This window comes from Myodes glareolus, chromosome 19 (assembly GCF_982192425.1).
Source record: "Myodes glareolus chromosome 19, mMyoGla1.1, whole genome shotgun sequence".
NCBI lineage: Eukaryota > Metazoa > Chordata > Mammalia > Rodentia > Cricetidae > Myodes > Myodes glareolus.
This window is the reverse complement of record NC_142044.1, coordinates 56,183,031-56,197,801: the sequence shown is the minus strand read 5'-3', so window position 1 is coordinate 56,197,801 and position 14,771 is coordinate 56,183,031. Positions and strand designations below refer to the sequence as shown.

The 14,771-nt window shown below is 46.9% G+C and overlaps 1 protein-coding gene across 2 annotated transcripts in view; it reads left to right on the top strand.

Annotated features, from left to right (window-relative positions):
• Positions 1–2,722: 2,722 nt before the first annotated feature.
• Positions 2,723–14,771, top strand: part of Prickle1 (prickle planar cell polarity protein 1) — a 91,625-nt gene continuing 79,576 nt past the window's right edge. The window contains exon 1 of one of the 2 annotated variants that reach the window (XM_085678779.2): positions 2,723–2,909. The gene's annotated coding sequence lies outside the window, so the exon portion shown is untranslated. Of the gene's footprint in view, positions 2,910–3,380; positions 3,801–14,771 lie in introns of those variants that run through there. The other variant, XM_085678781.2, reaches the window with a different exon arrangement.

Here is a 14,771-nt window from a genome sequence, read left to right as displayed (position 1 = left end):
AGTCCTGATACACGCTAAACTTTAAAAGAGGCTTCTCCTTTTCTCATGTCAGGCATGGCGGCATGCGGGCCTGTACCCATAATTCCTCAGGAGACTGAGCTCTGTTCTCATTTTCTTCAAAGCGAGCCTGCAGAACACCGAAGACACTGACACAAAAAATAAGATTGAAAAGGCTGTGGTATAGCTCTTGCCTAGAATGCACCAGTCCCTGCATTCAGTCCCCAATACTGCCAAACGTGTGTGTGTGGGGGGGTGACTTTTTATAATTTGTTGGGTTTCACGGAGGCAGGAGTAAGGGGAGGTGACTGAGAAAAATACGATATAGAAATGTCATCCATAAAATCTTTTTGACTAATTGGAAGTTTCCTTCAGCCTAGAAACCCAGTAGCTCTCTGATCGGAGGAGGCACTGAGGGCCAGCGATGTTAACGACATCCCTTTAGGGTCCATTTGGAAAATGATGGGGCTTGAGATGTAAACATCAGTCTATTCTTCTCAGTTGAACTGCCTGAGTAATTTCTTGAGCACCTTGATTGAAAACCAAGTATTTGTTACAAAGATGTTTCTAGCACATTGCCCAAAGAAGTAGCCTCTTGGGAGAACACTGTTTGCACCACAAAAAAAAAAAAAAATGATGTTCAATTTTATCGAAACCCTCTGTGAAGTCACAACCGTAGGTCCTCTGCTGCGATACCCATGTCATGCTATAACATACTAATACCCATGTCATGCTGTAACATACTAATACCCATGTCATGCTATAACATACTAATACCCATGTCATGCTATAACATACTAATACCCATGTCATGCTATAACATACTAATACCCATGTCATGCTATAACATACTAATACCCATGTCATACCATAGCATACTAACACTTCTTCCCTTTGATAGGGAGATCCAAGCTCAGGCTATACAAATATCCTTTCACGGGTTTTTCCCACCCAGCTCTTCCAGAGAAGTGGGCGCTCTCATGAGACAAGACTGTGGGGAATAACAGACACCATCTTCCATGTCATCCTCCCCAGCACTATTCCACTACATCACTTCATCTTTAATTTTTGAAAACCCACTTTACTTTGAAGTTTTAAGGAGAGAAAATAGACAGGAGCTGAAGCCGTTAATGAAGACAGCAGATCCAGCCTTTAAAGTACTAATTCTCGCTATGGGCGGAAACGGAATGAGTCGTTTTTTGCCAGTTTTCTTGGGCAGGAAGGTTAGTTAATAGCTCCGCGCTTATAGCTTAATAGAAGTATTTGTATCGCTGACAGGACACAACTTAAAAGGCCGAGGCCAATGAAATACTGAGGAGCAGGAAGACTTAGGTCGTTCTCGCTCTGGTTCTGGTCATTGCACACATCACTTACAAATGGAAGGATTTCAACAGCAGCAGTCTCCTCTCTTGTGGTCAGGGACATTCAGGATGCCAACAAAGTGAGAAGATCCGAACCCCAGAAAGAGCTGAGATCAATAGTCCCTAGCTTTGGCACTTTCCCTCCTTCTTTGGTCGTTAGCGATTAGTCTTACATCTTCCTAGTCACCCCGGACTTTTATCGGGGCTCCCCTTTCCTTTACCACCAGAGAAACGTATTTCCTACCGAAGAAAGTCCTAAAATGGGCAGCTTTGGTTTTTCTCGAAGGGATACGAATTCATCAACATCACCTCCCTGCTCCTAGCACATAAAGCCTTCTCTTTCCTGCAAGATGCTACTTACAGCATCTTGGAAGGTTTAGAAGTCACAGAGAGATCCACAAAGGTCCTGTTTTGCAGGGACGTCTGTCCGGTTGGCATTACCAGCGGCTGTGGGGTCTGCCCCCTGAGGCCTGGTGTCCCAGTACCCACAGCGTGACTCCACAGATCCGGAAGTAGAAAAGTTAAGAGGTTCTGAGGTTTATAGGGACGCAAATGTCAGGGCAGAACTTTCATACAGGCTGAGTCCCTGTTGTACGTGGGCGACTGAGCCTGACAGCCCAGCCCTGGGAATCCGGTAGAGTGAAAACACGGAGAATGGCTTGGTCAATGAAAACTGATCTTCATGAAGGAATGAAGGCTTTGGACCTCGTATCTAGTGCTCCCGGCTAACTCGGACCTGACCCCCAGACACCGTGGCTGGTTTCCCGAGGGTCCTTGGCTGCACCCTCGGGCTTTTTCCTTGAGACCATCAGTTTGGGCTTCATGCTCTGAAGTCTCTCTCACCTTCTGGGCTGCGGAGCAGACTAAGGCCAACCCTCGGGGAATTACACGAGATAGGATCGAGTCCAGGTGGGGTTACCAGAGGCGAGAGCGCCAGAAGGAATCAAGAGTTTAATTAACTAGTGCCCTCTCTACACGCCCCAAAGGAAAGAGAACCCTAATGGGGACCCCGTCAAACTGTTTGATCAGAGGAAATTGGGTTTACCTTTTCCTCCCCTTCACCCTTTCTATCTCGCAATCAATCCATCTGGACTATTGACTGAACCACGACCACAGCATTAAAAAGGGCAGAGACTCGGGGGCGGGGCGGGACGGGGCGGAGACTCGCGGGTCTGCAGACCGCAGCCCGGCCGGTGCAGCCTGGCGGGAGGGATCGGGGCCCTGCTCTGTGCGCGTGGGCGCGCAGAGTCTCCTGCATCCCAGGCGTCCGCGCTCCGGGATTTCGCTGGCGCCCGCTCGGCGGCCCGGGGCGGGTGCTCTGCAGCGGCCCCGGCTGGAGCGCGCACTCCGCCTGCAGCCGAGCAGCGGCCGGGGAGCCGCCACCATGCCATCCCCGCGCCGCCTGCGCTGACCTGTACCGCGCGGCCGCAGCGCTCCGTGCCCGGCTGCGGACGCACCCGGGGCTGCGCACGCGGGAGCGCGCCTGACGCGGAGGACCGCAGCTCCCAGCGCCGGCGAGGAAGATCGCGCGGCCGCCGCTCGCGCGTGGGGGTGAGTGGTTCGGGGCGCCGGGGCTGGGGGCGCCGCGGCTCGGGCCGCGTTGTCACGGCACGGGATGGGACGTCCGGCTGTTTGGGAGCCCGGAGAAGACGCCGGGAGGGCTGCTGGGCTGTGGTTGCGCAGAGGCTGGGCGCACGGCCCCTCGTGCTGCGTGGCAGCCAGGTCGTGCCGGCTCTCCCCCCCCTCCCCCGGCGCCGAGGCCAGCTGCATGGCCCCGAATCGGGCCACGCAAGAGCGGGGAGGCGAGGGTGAGTGACTGAGGATCGCCTGTCACCTACTGGCGTCTGCGGGGAGGCTCGGCCCCTAGCGCGCCCGGAAAGGGCCGCCTGCCCTGGCGAGGCAGCCGCAGCCTGCCCTCCGTGGAGACCCCACTCTGCACGCAGCTCGCCCGTGGGAGAGAAGGGGAGCCGCGGCGTCCTCCCTTCTGGCAGAAAAAGTTGAAGAAACTAGGTCTGTTAATAATTAGCAGGAGCGGGACTCGGGATGCAGCAGAAAAGCTGTTGAGTTTTCATTGCCCTCTAAGAAAAACAAACGGCATCGCCAACGACTATTGGCAGGGCCGTGTTATTTTTGGGACTTTCGGAAAATTGTCCACAGATTGCGTTCGGGAGACTGAAGACGGAGGGGGGGGGTGTACCCGGGAGGTCGCGGAGACGGCTGGCACCGCTTTGAGTTCCAGCCCGCCCTGGGAGGACTCAGATTCTTAAGCCTGACGCACTTGGTTCCTGGTTTTAAAACGTGTCAGGCAGGACTGCAGCCAGGATCAAGGAGAAGAACGCTCGGCGAACTGGCCTGAAGGAGCATATGTGAAAATCCCTGGTTGAGCCCAAGTGCACTTGTGCTGTTTAGAAAAAAAAAAATGCTGCATTTGTGGCTTTTAGGGTAGGTTTTATGAATGACAAATTATACTTGATGAAATTGTATCTCCTATCTGTCCCTGAACAGTTCTGTCTGCCGCCTGGTTTTAATCAGCGCTTTCGGAAGGCAGTGTCTGCGCTGCGCTGATGTTATATAATTGACGTGGTTCACCATCAGATATTTTTAATGTACTTTTGGAGTGAAGGAGACTTCCATCTTCAGACAGGCCCAAGGTGTAGACGAATGAGGGCTGTTAAGGTTTGCCCTCCTCTAGCTCCAGATGTGTGAGCTCAGCTGTTGCCTGTCACTTAGGTGACAACTGGCCTTTTTCCGACTAAGCCTTTGCTGTCGCCATTATCCTCAGTGAAGTGTCAGTGTTCAGCGGCCTTCTTTACCAAGAGTGGGACCGTGCCCCTTGGGACGTGTCAGCCGCGTTTGATCATCCCCAACAATATGTCTGTTTTTAGAGTAGGAAATGGGGAGGAGAGAATACCAAAAACCTTGACAGCAGATAGATACACTTTTAGATTTAGGACCAACCTAATCTAAAAATTCTGTTTTAATCAAGACAGCTCCGTAAGGATGACGCAATGTTTGTCGAGCCTTTTTGCCTAGAACAATATTTACTCCCACCAGGGGATTTAAAACTTAAACAGCAACCATTTATCTTGCTGTCTGGTGGGGTTGGGTTCATTTCGCCTCCAATGTGGTCCCTAGCCTAGGTGGCTGGGACAAGAATCTATCATTGTAGCCAGCTGGGGCCTAAAGAAAGCAAAATACAGCACCTGCTGGTGGCAAAGAGTTCTAAATGCCATCCGCTGGCGAGTCGGAAAACACAGAAGGGGATATTTAATAAGCACCTCTAGAAATGTTTGCATGAAGGATTTAAAAGCTAACAATGTAGGGGCTATACAGAAGGAACTAGAAATAAGGGATGCTACCCTCAGTTAAGAGTTCGCACACTTACTGATAACTCACAATAAGTCATGCGTGGCGTGAATGAGTGACTCGTGCTTCGAAATAAGCCTTGGGAAGGAAAAGAAGGGGAGCAGAATGCTGTCTAAAGATGGACAGGTTGATATGAGTTTAGTAATTTGATTTTCCCATTCTTAATTTGGTATAATTGGAGTTACCAGTGAGTGAGGCTGTTGATTCACGGACAGTTTTTAAGAGAAAACTGCTATATTTCACTAAAGTGACAGATTCAATTAGTTCTGCAGGTAATGCTAATGATGCTTAAAAGGTTGGCTATGTTTATATATATATATATATATATATATATATATATATATATATATATATATAACCAATGGGTCTACTTTTTGTTGTAATGAGTCAGCTTGGGCGATGAAAGAAAAACTCAATACAAGCTAGAAGGAAAAAGAAACTTTGTGGTTGATAGCTAGACTGTGATAGAATTGTCCCCGCTGGTCTCTCTTAGTAGTTTAAAGTATCCGGAATAGGTAATCTCTTTAAAGTCTACAGTAGCTTGTCGGTGGCCCGCAGAAGGTTAGGTTCTGCAAGCAATGCCTTTGCAATACTGGGGGCAAACCTGGGCACGTGCTTGGCTCCACAGATGAGCCACACCCCAGGGAGTGACATCCCTAATCCTGGAGAAATAGAACAAGAGCCTTTAAAAAGTTATTTGCCAGCTGGAAACTCTCACAGTAACCTACCCTATATTTTTTAATTGTCTGATACTAAGGGCAACAATTCTCAGTCAAGAGGATCCTTTACTGGTTGGTATTTTAATTACAGCAGTTAGTTCCCTGAACATAGTATCTTATAATCGATACATTTTCCATTTAAAAAAAAGTAGAATTTCAAAAGTCAACAACAGGGTTCTGGAGAGATGGCTCAGGTGGTAAAGAGCTTGTTGTACAAGTATGAGGGCCCTGGTTCAGATCCCCAGGACCCACGTAAAGAGACAGCATGGTTACCTGCGGTTGTAATCTCGGCACTAGCGGAACAGGGCAGGCGACTTCCAGAGCACCCAGGGAGCCGGCTAAACCATCAGTGAGTTTAGGTTCACTGAGAGACTGTGTCAAAAAACAAGGTGGAGAGACATAGAGGGAGATGGGTGACATCAACCTCTGACCTCCATGCTGAACACCACATACGAACACACACACACACACACACACACACACATACGAACACACACACACACACACACACACGCTGATTCTCGTGTGCACAGGAGTGTTTGTTATGTTATGTTTGTTATATATCTGGAGGAGATATACTCCTCCCTTCAGGAAAATAGTTCTGTGTTTTCTCCATGTTATGTAAAACAGTATTCTTTGTTCAAGTCTTACTATTGCGAGAATATTAAAATTGTGTAAATCTAGGTGCAGTGTTCTAGAATGAAGAGGAATAAGGAAAGTGACTGAGGTGTTTCTTGGTGAGAGGGTTGGTACGCTAAGGGATTATTCTTTTTCTCCTGGTTATTGGATAAGGAACTTTAGAAAGTGGGTGTGAACAAACGGTTGGAGCTGGGAGCAGAGTTATCTAGAGGCCAAGCCAGGTACTGCCACAGTGTCTTAAAGCCTCAGTAGAAGTGGAGGCTGTGCTTCTGACCAAGTGTCAGGGACCAGGGTGGCCTAAGGGCAGCACAGAGCCTTGCCCTTCTGGACCCCTCCCTTTGGACATATGCAAAAGTCGTCGCTCAGCACCCTGGCAACCAGCAAACACAGCACGTGGTTTACAGCGGTGCTCAGCAGGAGTGGAGTTGGCCCTGCTACGGGCTAGTGTGTGAGCATCCAGGAGCTGTGGGAACGGCTGGCCAATAGCAACCAGGAAGCTTCGCATGCCCCTTATCCCCTGACCCTCTCCTGAAGAAGGCAGTGGAAAGAGGTTTGCTTTACAGCTTGGCGCATGCTGATGTCATGACATTTCTGGCACAGAGATACGACAGAATAATCAGATCCCTCGCGGTGTGCCAGAATGACACGGTTTTTCCGCGAGCTGTTCCTGAGCTGCTGGTCCACGGGCATGGGCTGTTTCCAGTTACTCGGGGGATCAGGCCTCTCAGACAGTTCAATAATTCTTCCTGTGTCTGTCTTTTTAAACTAAATACTCGTGGTCACATCTGAAGGGACTTCTCAGAGAACACAAAGATAGTTCCACCTTCCGTGGTCATTTTCCTATAGGAAAAAAAAATGTCAGATAGGCAGAAACCACTGTAAGGATTTGAGAACAGAACTGCAAATGAGCCAATAGCTGTCATTCCCTTTTATGTGACTCTTCTTCCCAAGTTTTTCCTAGGTGATCCTTAAAAACCAACTGGCCAGTTAAGCTGAGGTTGCATTTTCCTCCCTGGGGGATTGGAGCCAACCCCTTCGTTTCCAACTCGTTACATAGTTATCAGGAAACAAGCAAGGGCTGTGTTATTTCAGTTGTCTTGGTACTCTGTCCTGCTCGTGGGTTTCCAGTTCCCACCCGCTTTGCTGTACTCTTCTGGCCTTTGGAAAGAAAGATGTGTCCGTGAAGGGTGACATTCTGCATTAAGATGCCCCCAGTGCCCTGAGTCCCCTCCCATGGTTCCACCGCCCTTCTTTTATGGGGGTACTGAGCCCACGGCTCACAATTATGGTCTGTGACTTCAGTAACAATTCTGTTTGAAATGTTTCCAATTACACATAAGATTGGCCCCACGCAGCAGCTGCATGCCAAAAGCATTTCCTAGTGAGCTCCAAGAATCAGGCTGTGATTGCTTTTAATTTAAATAAAGACTATTTGGTTTCCTGTGATGTTTTTTTATAACCACCTTTTCCTCCATTTGTGTTGCCTTTAAAAAAAAAGAAATTTAGAAAGGCCAATATAGAGTAGCCAGCACTTAATGTGATGTGACCCCAGTTTTCTAGGATACCATTTGCTCTGAGCAAACACCATTGGCTTAATAAAGGAAAGAAACTTTGTGTGCCATTGGGTTCCCCAAGGAAGGGGAAAGGTTATCTGGTAACACATTGTAAGCCACAATGTTTTCAAGGGTTTTTTTTTTTTTCCTTTTTTCTTTAGAAACCTATCAAAAGTATTCTTTAAGGCCTCTGGATATCTGATACATTGCCTTTTATTCAAATTATTTCATCTTGCCGTTTGAAGGACCATGAAGAGCTGTTTAAAAACAAAAATAGTAAAATGGTAGAGAGTTAAAAACATACTTAAGACAGAAGAGGAGACAGCAAACAATTTCATGCATCTCTCAGCCACCAGGGCTTCCCATCCTCCTCCTCTGGGGGCTTCTGATTTTTTCTAACACAGCAGTGACTCCAGCCCTCCAATAGCCAGCGGATGTATTTGACATACTAATCTTGAAAACAAGAAAATACACAGTCTTAGGACTTGGCTTGTGTGGACTGGGATCGGACTTGGGGGGGGGGGGGGGGGACTCTGTTTCCAGAACAGTTTTCTGTCCCCTCCACCTGAAACCCAACACCCACAGCCAGAGGGGATCTAATGGGTGAGGTGCTGAGATGGTCCCCAGGAAAGGATTTTCACACAGGCTCTTTCAGTGCCTCCAGAGCATCCTGGAGAATGTAGTTCTTCTTTAGGTTCAACAGTAGTCGGCTTGCCTGAATGCCAACATCTCTCTTAGCACTTTTGGACCGTTTCCACCATGAAATAAATAGTGCTGTTTAGTCCAAATTTGTAAATGCCATATTTCATGGAGCCCCTGCGGGAACGAACCCACTGCATGTGGGCCCTTTGCTTCAGGGACCAGCTCCTCAGTAGCTACCATTAAAACAGAACACACACACATATACACATACACGTACCCACACGCAAGCACACAGACTCAGGCGTACATGCATACATACTAGCCTAATAGTAAAACTGGATGACTTCACCTTAGTGAAAGAAAAGTGATTGGAGCTGTGTTGTATCTTCACCAAAGGCATTTGTGTTTTATTATTAAGTTATGACAAGCAAGTAGCATGGTAATCTGAAGAAATCAATAACTTGGTAGGTGTAATTGATATCTCCAGTTAGGCTATTTCCACGCTTAAATCATCTTAAGTTCCTTGATTCTGAGCGGGAAGGAGGTTAGATAGTATGACACTTTGCTTTAAAAGAGACCTATGACAGACCATGTTAGGCTTCACATGAGAAGATTGCCCAGAACACACATGCTGGAACACTTGTATAACCTCTGTCATGAGAAATGACACGTTCAATTCCTCTGTGTCTGTGTAATTAACAAGTATGGGCAGTGTTTGGAGTTTATGCGTGCTACATAATTTTTTGAAAAAGATAAAGTGAGGCCTGAAGTACATGGAGCCCCAGATGTTTCTTATAGAAAGTGCAGATGTGTTGTGGGAATTCTGCACCACATTCTGCATAGCTTAGCTTTGTTCCTCTCAAGGGTCGGGTGAGTAATTCCGCTGAGCGGCCTCAGCTCCCATTTGCACACAAGTCTTGAGCAATGGGCTGAAGTGATAGCCGAGCCCCTCACATTCTGAAATGCTTTAGCCTTTTGTTTTCTCGTGACTACGAAGGGAGGGAGGAAAATAGACATAGATGTTTAACTAACTTAACCATCTCCATTCCCGTTGTGGGCCGTCTAGAAACGTGACCAGCTACGTGGGCTAATAGCCAAAAACATGTCCTTCAGCCCTGCCAAGTGTGAGGAAGGCAGGCCAGCTTTCTCCATTTTGAAGGGTTGGAAAATGTACTTTCTTAACCTTCTTTTGAATTGTAAGGAGTTAGCCAAGAAAATCATTTTCCCCTCCTCCTCCTCCTGACCCAGGGAAAGCAAACAGCAGCGCTGTTGGGATGGGAGCGCTTTGCACAGCTGACTTGGCTGTGTAACAAACAGGTGACCAGGTCATCAGAGTGGGAAGAGCCTGCTGGCTGGCTCTGTGATCGCCACCTGGAGACACTGGCTTTTTAAACATTGTTTCGGTCGTTTTTGAGAGAATATCTTGTCAGTGTTTCCTTCTTGTTCTTGAACAAGAATTCTAGGACAGACAGCTGTGAGCTCACAAGGAACCAACCACGCAGAGGAAGACTGTTGTTTTTTTTTTTTCCTAGAAAAATCATAAAAGTGGGACTACAGGCCAATAGCTGTGTGGTTTTCAGTCAGTTTCTCAGCATCTCTGGGCTCCAGTTTTCTCATATATACAATGAACGAATTAGGCGAGGTCTGTATGTAATTAAGAACGTAATCATAAACACCTGTGGAACTTTATCAAAGGACAAATGATGCACAGAGATTTTTAAGGTGGGGCAAGGGGGCGTGCATTTCTCAATACTGGATATTGAACCCAGGAAAGTTCTGTGTGGATTCACTGCTAGCCACGCCCCTAGCCCTTGGATGGACTCTTGCACACATGGCCTGAATCAGCCATTCAGGTGATTCCGGTCCACGGATGTGGTGGAGCCACTTGAATTAGATGGTGTCAGAGATTCACTGCCAGGACGACAATTGTGTCTTTGCCCCACAGAAGCTGAACTCAATGCTTTCTGCTTTTTCTTCTTCCCTTCCCACTGACTGTTTCACCTTCCCTCTGTGCCTCCTTCCATCCTTCCTCTTTTGTTCATCCATGCTGAATGGCTACTCCATTCTATCGCTGACAAACTCTTGAAGTGTCACTGGGTCCAGTACTGCATATGATTCATGGTGATTCATGTCACAGGGCAGAGACCTAACCCCTGCCTGACACTCCCTTGCTGCCAGCAAATACAGATGCCTGATGTCAAAGAACTGTGTGAAAATATCATGCAAATTATGTTTCCAAACAGTATACCCGCTATATTTTTGTCACCTTGGAGAGACCTTTTAGGTAAACTATCGCCAAATTTAAAACAATTAACATAATCATTCACTAATCTGAAAAACAGCATCATAAGTATATTATTTTACAGTACGTTTACCACACTCAAAGCATATTTATTGTAATTTGTTTCAGATTAGTAATTGGCCCATTGTTTTAAACTTGGGGGTATTCTCCCTAAAAAGGTATCAGGAAATGGGGGAGAGGGGTGCATCTTATTCCAAAGTACAAGTTTTTCAGAAAGTGCAGTTTGTGTACTGTTGAAAAACTAATTTTAACCTACGTCTTCTTACATTTCTAGTTCCTACAGTTGTTTAATAAATATTTTCAGGGTTTTGCGATCACAAAAATATGTCAATTTAAGAACTATTACCCAAATATATCACTATAAATTTTAAAAAACTTATCTGAGCCGGGCGGTGGTGGCACATGCCTTTAATCCCAGCACTTGGGAAGCAGAGGCAGGCGGATCTCTGTGAGTTCGAGGCCAGCCTGGTCTTCAAGAGCTAGTTCCAATACAGGCTCCAAAGCTATAGACAAACTCTGTCTCGAAAACAAAACAAAAAAAAACTTATCTGAAAAATTATGAGTTTATTACAATTTTTTTTACAATTTTGCATCCTACCTTTAAATATTTTGAGTCGTAAGATCAGACATTTTAAAATAAAACTTTATTAATATGAGTTTTTAGATACGCATCTTGTGTAGAGAGGTACGGGTCTGTCCTTTCAACAATAGGAATACTGATTCCCATTTCCATTTTTCTTTTTAGTTTTATTTATTCTTATGTGCATTAGTGTTCTGCCTGCATATGAGGGTATCAGGGCCCCTGGAACTGGAGCTACAGGCAGTTGTGAGCTGCCATGTCAGTGCTGGGAATTGAACTTGGGTCTTCTGGAAGAGCAGCCAGTGCGCTTAACCCCTGAGCCATCTCTCTACCCTTTCTAATTTTCTAAGACGTATTTTCTTTGTAGTTGCGGGGAGGGGGGCAGGAGGAACAGGGATATGTACGCGTGTCAGTGAAGTCGCCGCAGAGGCAGGAAGACGGCCTCGGATCCCCCTGAAGCTGGAGCTATTGTTGCAGATGTTGTGATACACGTTACATGGGTGCTGGGATCCGAGCCCATGCTCTCTAGGAGAAGAGTGCCACCCCTAACCATTGAGCCATCCCTAGAACCCAGCCCTCGTCTCTTTGGACTAGTGGAGCCATATTTAAACCGGCTAATTGTAGTTATTTCTGTAACCAGCATTATTTTCATCCTTGCACAGACATAACTCCATATATATTCCATAACACGAAGTTCTTGAAAACCGCACTTCCTGCTCTGCGCAGAGACTCGCCTCGGAGTCTCAGTGAAATGTGACAAACAGATCGTTTGTGGAAATTGATTAATAGGATTTGTTACCTGTCTCCTCTCTTTGCCTTTTTGGTCTGCGGTTTTAGTTGCTGCTTGTTGCTATCTAGTATGGCCATCGTTTCAGCATCCACAAGCTCCATGGAACTTGAAAAGTCACCCTGGTGCATGTGACCAGCAAGCATAAATCCCTGGGTCCCTTCCCCGACACAGTGACTGAATAGTAGCAGTCACCATCACTAGTGCTGCGTCTGCATAGCAAAAATCAAAGAGGACCATGGATGCTTCTTCAGTTTCCCAGACTTTTGTTTGTTTGCTATTGTGTTTTTAATTCAATCTAATTCTTTTTTAATTTAATAAGGCTTTTAAGTCCACTATTCTACAATCTGACTAGCTTTCCGATGTCCCTTGGACTTCTCACTGTGCAGGTACAACCAACCAGTCACGAAATCAACCGCTTCGGCACCTCTTCCTGTCCAGTGCGCATTGCTATATCAAACATTCCGGGGCCTGAGTGAACATTTCTACACTTGGGTTGTTAACACGGTGTAGCTGAAAACTCTTGCTTTCAGTCATTGTGTGAATGACACAAGGCACTGGACGCAGGAAGAGCTAAGCCATAGCTGACAGAGTTGAAGGATCATTGGAAGAACAAGCCAGGGGGTGTTGGGAGGGGCTGCCTCCCAGTGTGACACAGACGTTTGTATTTGTGGATTTAACTGTCCTCAAGTTTCCCAGCTAATCCCATGTTTGTGATGGATTCCTAACTCCTATAAAAGGGCATAGGATGGAGGCTCACTGTGTCATGCATGTGGCCGCCCGAGGGATCAGAGACATTATACAGAAAGATACCTTTCTTGTCCATGGGATCAGAAGGAAATCCCTGCTCTGGCTTGGGAGGCCCAGCAGCAGCGTCCTTCCATTCCCTGGTGCCAGCCACCATCCCCACCTGTGGCTTCTCCATAGTCCTAGAAAGCCAACTCTCTGTTTTCCTGGTCTGCGGTCCTGTCCCCAGCTCTAGAGCCCTTCGGGAAACACGGTAGGTATTTAATAACCGTGAACAAAGTGAATCCCCGCTGTCATACAGCGGTGTGCAGTGCTCAGAAAAACATTTTACTATAGTTTCATTCTGTTACTCAAGCCGTAACGTTATCAGATGGTTTCTTTCTCTACAAATCTGGTACTTAGGGGCCATGTTATACATAGCGTAAAGACAAAAGAAGCCAGGACTGTTTCTTCCCTGAGTCTTTCTTGTTTGGGGTTTAGGTTGTTTTTGTTGTTTGGTTTGGTTTGGTTTAGTGTTTCGAGGCAGGATATCTCTATGTAGACCTTGTTCTTGGGACAGGTAGACTAGGCTGGCCTAGGGCTCAGAGATCCACCTGCCTTATCTCCCAAATACTGGGATTAAAGTCATGCGCCCAGCCTGTCTAGGGTGTTTTCTTTCTAGCTGAAGCTTCTGAGAAACTTCCCTCTCATCGGAATCAAACTAGGTGAGAGGCAAGAGTCAGGGACGGGCTGGCCACCCTCCTTTCCCTTCCTCCACTCCACAGTGACAGGTGAACTAGGACTACACAGCAGAGGGGAACTCGGTCCTCTGAGATGAGCGTCTGCAGAAAGGAAGCTCTGTGGGCTTTCTCTTCGCCATGAGCTACACTCCCTACTTAAGGGAGAGGTGGAGGAAGCATCCTCAGACAGGCTTTGGGGCTGCCCCAGGGTGACAGGCTGTCATTTACTCCTGATTCCAACCTGCTTGCTAGAAACCCTAGTTGCTTAAGTTATTATTATTTTAATGTCTCAGGTTCCAGGGACTAATTGGCAGTGGTTCAACTTTTTAAGAAGCCTAAGCAACTTATTTGTCCAGAAATGATCATGTTTTAATTTGACACTCTTTTCTTTTTTACCACAGTAAGACAAATGTCCCCCCAAGTGCCTTCAGGTATACCTCATGCATCTTTACTTTGGGTTTGGGGGGACTGCCCTAGGTTAATCGGATGTCCTGATGAGGAATCCACTGGGTTCAGGGCTCTAATTGCTAAGCAGCTGTGTCTTGGCAGCTCCTCAACAAAACACATCTGCAGCTGAGGTTTTCAAAAGAAAGGAAAGCAGGAAGGTTGAGTGAACGTTGCTGTGGCTTACCCAGCACGGTTGATGTCTGTGGTCTCCTACACATGGCTCTGCTTCCACAGATATGTCCTGTGTAGGAAATGCCTTTTACTGGTGGCTCTCACTGAGTTGCGGGAGTTGGGTGCATCACTTAATTCTCTAGACTTCTTACTCCAGTTTGCCTCGGAGGCCTTGGTTAGAATATGAAGGGCCTGGAGATATTCTTAGTTTATACTTTATTTGATTCCAAAATGCCCGAGTTTGAGGCGATCTCTTCAGGGGGCTGGACGGCGAGTAGCGGAAGTGGTGGCCCGTAGTCACTGTCACCACCTGAATGGGTGACTGGATTTATGAAAAGTCACTCGGAAACACTCTGACTGGCAACGGTGCAGCTCGCAGCTTTATCCATTCCTCCCTGTGGTCATTTCCAAATCCAGAAGTTGCTATGTCCAGGGGTATATATCCTTCGCAGACCCAACAGTTGTTCTAAATAGATTCCTTGCAGTACAGTACGATGGCCACAGATAAAATAGAGCCGGGAGGTGGTGGAGCACACCTTTAATCCTAGCACTTGGGAGGCAGAGGCAGGCAGATCTCTGTGAGTCCAAGGTCTATAGAGTGAGTTCCAGGACAGCCAGGGCTACTCGGAGAAACCCTGTCTCCAAAGACCTAAAATAAAATAAACAGAAAAGCAGAGTTATTAAGTAGAAAGTCACCAATGTGATGTATGTACAACAAAGACTTCCTTGTCTTTGGCAAAA